The sequence below is a fragment of the Elaeis guineensis genome, chromosome 11 (genome assembly GCF_000442705.2).
Source record: "Elaeis guineensis isolate ETL-2024a chromosome 11, EG11, whole genome shotgun sequence".
In the NCBI taxonomy this organism is placed as follows: Eukaryota; Viridiplantae; Streptophyta; class Magnoliopsida; order Arecales; family Arecaceae; genus Elaeis; species Elaeis guineensis.
Genome location: NC_026003.2, coordinates 28462575 through 28471789, shown reverse-complemented (window position 1 = coordinate 28471789; position 9215 = coordinate 28462575).

Genomic DNA, 9215 nt, shown 5'->3' with positions numbered 1-9215 from the left:
GTGATTGATCTAAAATTTTAATTTCAAATTTAATAATCAGATTATAAATTAGATCTAATCTAAAAAATAATCTAAGAATGTATAAATAATCATGTAATAAAGAACCTAGGCTCTGATACCAATTGTAGGAACCAGATCTAGGGTTTCAGGGTTAGATCTTGAAACTTTTCAAGATCATACAGCGGAAGACTAAAATAAATTAAAATTTATTTTTTAAAATTAAAAAATCTCTAGATCTAAGATCCTATTACATGATTATTATATAGCATGAAATCAGAAATTAAAATATATAAATATAGCATGAACTACATGTTGATCATATCAACATGTTTCTATACTACATCTAATGTATGTATTAAATAATAGATCAGATCTATTACCTTACAAGTTAGACGTTCTAACCTTGTTGATCTGGGCTTGAGGATGATGTTTCAAGCCACACACGCATCCGACCTCTAGGAGTCGTCCACACGAGCCCACGAATCTCGATCAGAAGTCCTGCTTCAGGAAATCAGCACAGTATGCTAATACTGCGCTGATCCTTCTTTGATGGTTGATCAGGTGCCTCCTTCTTCTTGATTTGGACTCTTCCAAAGATGGAAAGTAAAAGGAGGGGTTTCAGATCTGAGACGCTCTCAGAAAACTCAAGATGGAGGGAGGAAAGATATGAAAACAAAAACCCTAGAAGAAGACCCTCTTCTTCTTCACGTTTTTCTCTCTAGACATCCAAACTTGTGTCTTTTATATCTCCACGACCCAAAGGTATTTCTCTTTGATTTTTGGATGGCACAAAGGACTCTCAAATTTCTATCTTTTTCTAAAATTTTATAAAGAAACTCATCTTATATAGAGAGATATGATAGAGTCCTTGTCTAGGTCAAACACCTAGTCAAGGCTTATCCAAACATGGCAAGTTAAGGGATGCCCAACTCTTGAGCACCTCCTTCATATTTTCATGCATGGATCACAAAAAAAGGGTGCACAATGTATACCCTAAAATCCACTAAAATTTCAAAAAAATTTGGATAAATTCGGTGCAAAATTGAAAGAGTTTTGGATTTCTAAAACTCTATCTCATAGAATTCGAAATCCAAACTTATTCCTTTTAGATTTGATCCAAACCACCTTCCATGTAAGAAAGAAGAGAGGAGACCTTTTGTGAACGTGGGAGAGATCTGGGAGAGGGCTTTTGTCACACAAAATAAGTGGAGATTGGCGTTGAATAAGAGAGAGGGCGTGGAGAAGGCTTATGTGGTGCAAGGTGGAATCCTAGTCTTACTAGGATTCTGTCTTATGACTTGTTTTAATTTGGTTTCCCAAACCAAATCAAATCAAAATTAGATCAACCCAATTAAAATGGGTCTTAACCCAATTAAGAACCTAATTTAATCAGATTAAATTAGATTTAAATCTGATTTAATTTTCTAATCAAATTAGAAATTAGATTGACCCAAGTCCTAGTTGAACTAGGACTAGTTTTTCCTTGCACTTGGCTTATCCAATAAACCAATTGGACTTGATCCAATCAAGCCCAAACTAAATCTAATTAAATCATATTTAATTAGACTTAATCTCAGCCCATTGGCTTAATCAAATTAAACCAATTAGCAATCGAATTGCTAATCGATCCTCCTGCAATACTTGCACTGGGTTAAATGTCAATCATATTGATCATTTAACCCTAGAACGATTCTTAATCGTTGATCAACCATCCGATCGGATCATGAACTCTAATGTGTGTGACCTCATAGGTCCGAACCTAAGCCGGTAGCACAAAAATAAATTTTTGTACCAATCGAAGTGACCATCTAGCAATGATACCCGACGACCGGATAGGTCGAATGTGTAGAACAACATCCTTAGAACCCATGCGGATATAGTTTTTATATAATTCATCCCCTTGACCAAAATGATCATAGGACACCCCAGAGTTCAACTGTCAACTCTGATCAGGTTGTCCATATTGTATTTCAAAATATCAAATCCATCTGATGGATTACCCTGGCCAAGGTTTTGCTAAATTGAAATATAGCGACTCATTCTTCTCCAACTCTTGGAGTGGTCAATCCCATCTCAATCACACTCTGACTTCGCAAGTACTTGACTATGCCCAGAAGCCTTCCGTCCCTGAATTAGAAATTCAGTTAGTCCAGTACCAAAGCACAGTGAGTTGCTTGCAAGTCACTGAGGCGATCTCAAGTCTAAGGGACACTTATACCTATATCCCATCAGAGACATTCTCGACAGCAGAATACTCTGGAGTTGGTCATATTCAATGATGATGTACCCTTACATCTCACCTGTATGCCATATCAAAGTCTCCACACTCCTTGGTTAAGAGGACAACCAACCCATATGGCCTACAGCGACCTATGCTCGATAGAAACTGTCATCCTTATTAACAACTTATCATTTGGTCGTGAACAGTTTTAAGGACTAATCGATAAATCCTCTCTTTATCAAACTTAAATAGTCCTAAGGACTTCATCATAACAACGGAGTTTATTAGAAGATGAAAGCTTATGATGAAGATGCCAAATATATTTTATTTATTAACAAATCAATTACAATACTTGGTTGCTCAACCGTCAACAGCTTGACGATTAGCTTTTTGGGACACATTTTCCAACAGCAAAGCCTTCCCACAGTCGAGGTCGAGGATGGAGCTCGGCCCCCATAGGAGTCCGGGCGGAGCCTTCCAACAGTTGAGGTCGGGGATGAAGTCCGGCTCCCATAGGAGTCCGGGTAGAGTCTGCCTGTAGCTGGAGTCGGAGACGAGATCTGGCTCCCATAGGAGTTCGATCGAAGTCTACCTGCAATTAAAGTCAGGGATGAAGTTCGGCTCCCTTAAGAGTCCAGACGAAGTTTACCTGTAAGCGAAGTCGTGGGTGGAGCCCGGCTCCCGTAGGAGTCCGGGCAAAGCCTTTCCGCAGTCGAGGTCGAGGACGGAGCCCGGCCCCCGTAGGAGTCCGAGCGGAGTCTGCCTGTAGCTGGAGTCGGAGACGAGATCTGGCTCCCATAGGAGTCCGGGCAGAGTCTTCCTGCAGTTGGAGTTGTGGGTGAAGTTCGGCTCCCGTAGGAGTCCAAGCGAAGTTTGTCTGCAGTCGAAGTAGAAGACGGAGTCCGGCTCCCGTAGGAGTCCAGACGAAGTTTGCCAGTAGCATCCCTGAGGGGTCACTCCGAACATGAACTTCGGCTGGGGGAGGTTTTACACCCAACACCAATCCCCCTACTTTCGAGTTCGAGTTTCGATCAGAGGAAGTACAGAAAATTTTCACAGCCGAAGTCGTTTCCTTGAATTCTGCTCACGACCGCCCTCGAAAATCTTGGCATTTAATGTACGTATGCCGGAGCCTTTTGTCGATTAGGGTGACCCGAAAAGTCTTTTCGAAATTTTCACCAGGACGTGATCCTAAGCGTCACGCCATAAAAATCCACGAACGGTCAACCCTATGTCGCGGTGAGTGGGACATGTGGTGGGCACTGGTTGGCCTAGAGACATCTGCCACCATAACTGCGCCAGGCTCCGTTGCTTATTTAAGCCCTCGCCTTTCCTCCGGGGGCTTCACTTTGCCTGTGGGTTGACGCCTTTCTTCCGCCTGAGAGCCTAGCCACTCAGCCATTCCATCGGTGCCCCTTCCAACTCTGAGCTCCTTTGTGCCGGTCCTTGCGATCCCCACCGGCTCTCCGTCGTCTTCGATCCCCCGAGTCTCTCCGAGGGGTTCTCCCGCCGGGGCCTCCACCCCGAAGACCAACCTCGAGAGGATGCCACGGACTAGGGAGAGTGTGAGGAGGAGGACAGCAGTCTACGAGTTCTCCAGTTGTCAAACTATCGCTGAGGGTTCTCGTCGCCTTAAAGGGGGCTCGACGGAGAATTCCTTCAACAACAGGGGTTTAATAACGGGGACAACCGGTGAAGGCGTTCCGCCTGAGAACTTCAGAGAAGCTGAACGAGGCGACACCGATAAAGAGGGTAGAGCTGTCGTCACAAGCCATGGCGGGATCCTTGATGTCGTCGGGGCCGAGGGACCAGAAGCGGTCGGCACCGACGGTGGGGCAGTAGAACTTGTTGCGGAGACGGTGGAAGCAGCGCATGCCGACCTTGCCGGAACACCTAGGACGGTGGTTGTCGTGGGGCACATGGTGGTGGCGCATATCTCCGGTGCCATTGCTGCCTCCGGGGTAACCCTGGTTCTTCTTGAAACAGGTCATTGTCGTCGCTGCCGTTGCCTTTGCTGCTCCCTGAATTCTATCCCATCCTTTTCCCCCTAGGGTAGGAATTTTGGAGATGGAGTGGAACGAGGCAGGGGGCGAGAGCTGAGAGGCTTATGACACGTACTGGAAAATGCTGCTGGGAAGGACAGAACCGAGAAGAGAAGTCTACAGCTTGAAGTGGCCTCCGGTGTATCCCTTTCGAGTTTTATAATATATTTTCTTTTTCTAGCCCTTCGGGTCTTGTAACGTACATCTTGTTAATCGAAGAATGAGAAGAAGATTTTGTTACTTCGTCCGCACTTTGTGTCGAACTGTTGTCTGTCGAATTTCTTTCCTTTATCATTGTTATTATTGTATTCCCTTTTCTTTATTTCTCTTCTTTTTCCCCTTTTCTCTATTCTCTTTTTTTTTTTTCATCATCCGTAGATTATCGGTAGTTGTCATGTCGGCTCGCCTTTCAGCTATCCTTCTCCTTCAACCTTAATGGCTCTATAATGTATATTAGGTGAATAATATGAAAAAGAAAATTTTTGCTACCTCTTATACTCACGTGTTGAATTGTCGCTTGTCGAGCTTCTTTTTGGCCTTCACATTGTTCGGAGGTACCCGATCACCATCGTATCGACCCATCCTTTTCGTTTGTGGTCGCAGATTTGTCTGGGGCTGCTCGCGTTTGGTGCCTCCCACCAGAGCTCGAGCTCGGAGGTCTGATCTTTCATCATCCCGAGGAAGTCTCATCTCGGGCTTGTGTTGAGAGCTTCCTTGAGAGCTGGGGTCCTTGATAAGAACCCCAATCCTTGCCGAGATGGGGTTTTCTGCATCTTTGACGCTGTTTATCTTCCATTCATCACTGACATAGTCCATCACCTTCCTTTTTAGCCCCTCCTCCCTTTTCCTTTTTTGAGTAGAATTTTTCCTCCACTCTTGGTGGGGCTACGAGAGTCCGGCTCCCTTAAGCAAAGCTGGGGCGAAGTCCGGCTCCCGTGGGACTTCGAATGGAGTTTACCTGCAATTGAAGTTAGAGGCGAAGTTCGGCTCCCTTAAGAGTCCGGACGAAGTTTACCTGTAAGCGAAGTCATGGGCGGAGCCCGGCTCCCATAGGAGTCCGGGCGAAGCCTTCCCACAGTCGAGGTCGAAGACGGAGCCCGACCCTCATGGGAGTCCGGGCGAAGCCTTCCAACAGTTGAGGTCGAGGATGAGGTCCGGCTCTCGTAGGATCCGGACGGAGTCTTATTGCGAAGGGGCCGCTGGGGAAGGTCCCCCTTTTTCTCTTCTGGTCTTGAATGACCAGACTTTAATTGATGTCGGGGCGAGATTCTTTTCCTATTTCTGTCGTAACAGGTTTCAGCTCTGGTTAGGATGAGGTCCTCCTCTTGTCTCTAACGCGGCTGTAGGGGCACATATGGGCGTTGTTGGGTCCTTCCCCCCTTTCGATCTAAAGAGAACCGAGCCTTCGACTTTGCTCGAGTTAGGGCGAGATTCTCCTCCTGTCCCTAACAGGGCTGTGGGGGCGCATATGGATGTTGCAGGGCCTCTCCCCCCATCCAGTCTAAAGAGAACCGGGCCTTCGACTTTGCTCGAGTTAGGACGAGGTTCTTCTCCTGTCCCTAACAGGGCTGTGGAGGCGTATATGGGCGTTGCAGGGCCTCTCCCCCCATCCGATCTAAAGAGAACCGGACCTTCAACTTTGCTCAAGTTAGGGCGAGGTTCTCTTCTTGTCCCTAACAGGGCTGTGGGGGCGCATATGGGCGTTGCAGGGCCTCTCCCCCCATCCGGTCTAAAGAGAACCGGGCCTTCGACTTTGCTCAAGTTAGGGCGAGGTTCTCCTCCTGTTCCTAACAGGGCTGTGCGGGTGCATATGGATGTTGCAGGGCCTCTCCCTCCATCCAATCTAAAGAGAACCGAGCCTTCGACTTTGCTCAAGTTAGGGCGAGGTTCTCCTCCTGTCCCTAACAAGGCTGTGGGGGCGCATATAAGCATTGCAGGGCCTCTCCCCCCATCCGGTCTAAAGAGAACCGGGCCTTCAACTTTGCTCAAGTAAGGGTGAGGTTCTTCTCCTGTCCCTAACAGGGCTGTGGGGGTGCATATGGGCGTTGCAGGGCCTCTCCCTCCATCCGATCTAAAGAGAATCGGGCCTTCAACTTTGTCGAGACGAAGTTTTCCTCCTGCTTCCGATACAGTTTGTTTGGACTGCCCTGTCGATATAAGATAGTGCCAAGAGGGGAGACATGTAGATATGCAACTTTTATTTAAAATAAAGTTATTGGTAATATATCCATAAGTTTTTCGAGCTCCATGGTCGCGGGAGGTCTGCTCCTTGAAGATTTTGTTCACCAACCACTGGTAGGTTGCGCCTGCATTTTTTAGGTCGAAAGGCATGACCCTGTAACAGTAAAGGCCACGGTTAGTAATGAAAGCGGTCTTTTCTTCGTCTTTCGGTGCCATCCTGATTTGATTATAGCCGAAGAATGGATCCATGAAGGTGAGGAGCTCATGGCCCGAGGTCGCATCCACCAGTTGATCAATTCTGAGCAGGGGATAGCTGTCCTTGGGGCAGGCTTTATTCAGCTTTTTGAAGTCTATGCACATCCTCCACTTGCTGTTTGCTTTTTTGACTAGGACAACATTGGAAATCCAATCAGGATAATTGACTTCCCTAATGAATCCGGCCTTAAGGAGTTTGTCCACTTCCTCGACTATCGCCTTCTGCCTCTCTAGTGCATGACCTCAAATTTTTTCTTTCGTCGATCGATGCTTGGGATCAACGGCCAAGTGGTGCTCCATGACTTCCGTGTCAATCTCCGGCATGTCCGTCGGAACCCAAGCGAAGACGTACGCATTCTTTTGTAGAAAATCGATGAGATGCATCCGCACCTCTTCCCCCAGGTTGGAGCCGATCATCGCCACATGCCCCGCATTCCCGTCGTTCAAAGGGACCGGTACTAGATCTTCAATTGGACCGCCCCTCTCTTCGGTGAGGTCGTCACGAGCATCCAGCCCATCAACTGGACAGGGGTCGGATTGGTCACTTCTTTGCAAGGCTATGTGGTAGCAGTGTCTGGCCAGGGCTTGGTCTCCTCGAACCTCTCTAATCCCTTGGTTGGTGGGGAATTTCAACTTCAAATGGTAGGTTGACACGACGGCTCGGAGAGCATTGAGGCCAGGTCGGCCGAGGATTGCATTGTAGGCTGATGGCGCCTTCACCACCAGGAAATTCACCAGAGCCCTGGATTATCTTGGATATCGACCCGCAGCTACAGTCAAAGTCACCATTCCCTCCATCGAGATAGTGTCATCGGTAAACCCTACTAGAGGGGAGGTAATCGGCCTCAAATGGTTGTCAAGGATGGACATTCTCGAAAAGGCATCGTAGAACAAAATATCGGTCGAACTTTCATTGTCGACAAGAATGCGGCGTACGTCGTAGTTTACTATATTCAAAGAAACCACAACCGCATCGTTATGAGGGAATTGGACTCCCTGAGCATCTTCTTCAGTAAAAGTTATGGGCTCCTCAATCTTTGGTCGCTTGGGGGGGACGGCCAGTACGTTGGTTGCCTCCTACCGGGATCCTCCCGAGATGGTGTTGGCAAAATCCGTCGGAGGTCGATTGTCCGACCGCTCCACGTCGGTGACCATCGTCGGAGGATGTGGGACCTGGGAAACCAGAGGCGAGGCCGGAAACTGAGATCTGGATGCGGAGGTCATGGATCGCCGTGTGGATGCCTTGCAGGGAGGCATCGGGCGGAGATCAAGTAGGGGAAGGAGGAGTGGACGTTGGAGAAGATGACCAGAGGTGATCTCGTTGAGCGCTCCTTTAAGAACAAGGGTACTGTGAAGGCACAGCTCCTTCCTCTAGCGCCAATCCTGTTGGTGCAAAAATCAGCTTGCGTCGGAGAAGCTGGAGTCGAGGGAGTCGCGGTCGCCACTGGGACCTGCAAAAGAAGTCTAAACCGGAGGTGGGGTTGCTCCGGCAAGACCCTCCGACGCTCAAGTCAGTTCTCTGCCTCAACAAGAATGGAGTACTCGAACAAAAATTTTAGCAGAGTTTTGGGATCGAAAATAGAGCTTAGAGAATAACGTATCTGGGGCCCCCTTTTATAGGCAGAGGGGGCAGCAAACTAATAGCAACATCTGTAACCGTCTGGCAATAGGCTGCCCAGGGTCAGGCGGAGTTTGTTGCAAAGAGTAGTGGAGTGGACCCGTGGCTATCACCGGGGCGTGCCACGTAGAGTCTGCCGCGGGATATGGAGCGACGTCCGTTGTCGCGACTTGCCATAAGATGGAAGAATCGTGCGGTATCCATCACAGGAAGTGGAGCAGTGCTGTGGCCGTTACTGCGGCCTGCCAGGGAGTGATGGAGCCGCGTAAGATCTGCCGCAGGGAGTGAAGCAGAATCGTGGTCGTTACTACGGCCTGTCAGGGAGTGATGGAGCCGCGTAGGATCTGCCGCAGGGAGTGGAGCAGAGTCGTGGCCGTTACTACGGCCTACCAGTGGGCCCAGGCCCGTCGGCCAAAGTTTGGCTGGAGTGTCTGGCAGAGAGAGGTGGCTTAAAGTCCAGCTCCTGCAGGAGTCCGGACGAAGTCTTCTTTCAGTCAAAATTGGGGACGAAGCCCGGCTCCCGTGGGAGTCCAGGCGAAGTCCACCTACGATTGGCGTCGGAGGCAGAGCCTGGCTCCCGTAGGAGTCCGGGCGAAGCCTTCCAGTAGTCGAGGTCGAGAACGGAGCCCGGCTCCCATGGGAGTCCGGGCGAAGCCTTCCAACAGTTGAGGTCGGGGATGAGGTTCGGCTCCCATAGGAGTCCGGGCTGAGCCTGCCTGTAGCTGGAGTCGGAGATGAGATCTGGCTCCCGTAGGAGTTCGATCGAAGTCTACCTGCAATTAAAGTCAGGGATGAAGTTCGGCTCCCTTAAGAGTCCGGACGAAGTTTACCTATAAGCGAAGTCGTGGGCGGAGCCCGGCTCCCGTAGGAGTCCGGGCGAAGCCTTCCCGCAGTCGAG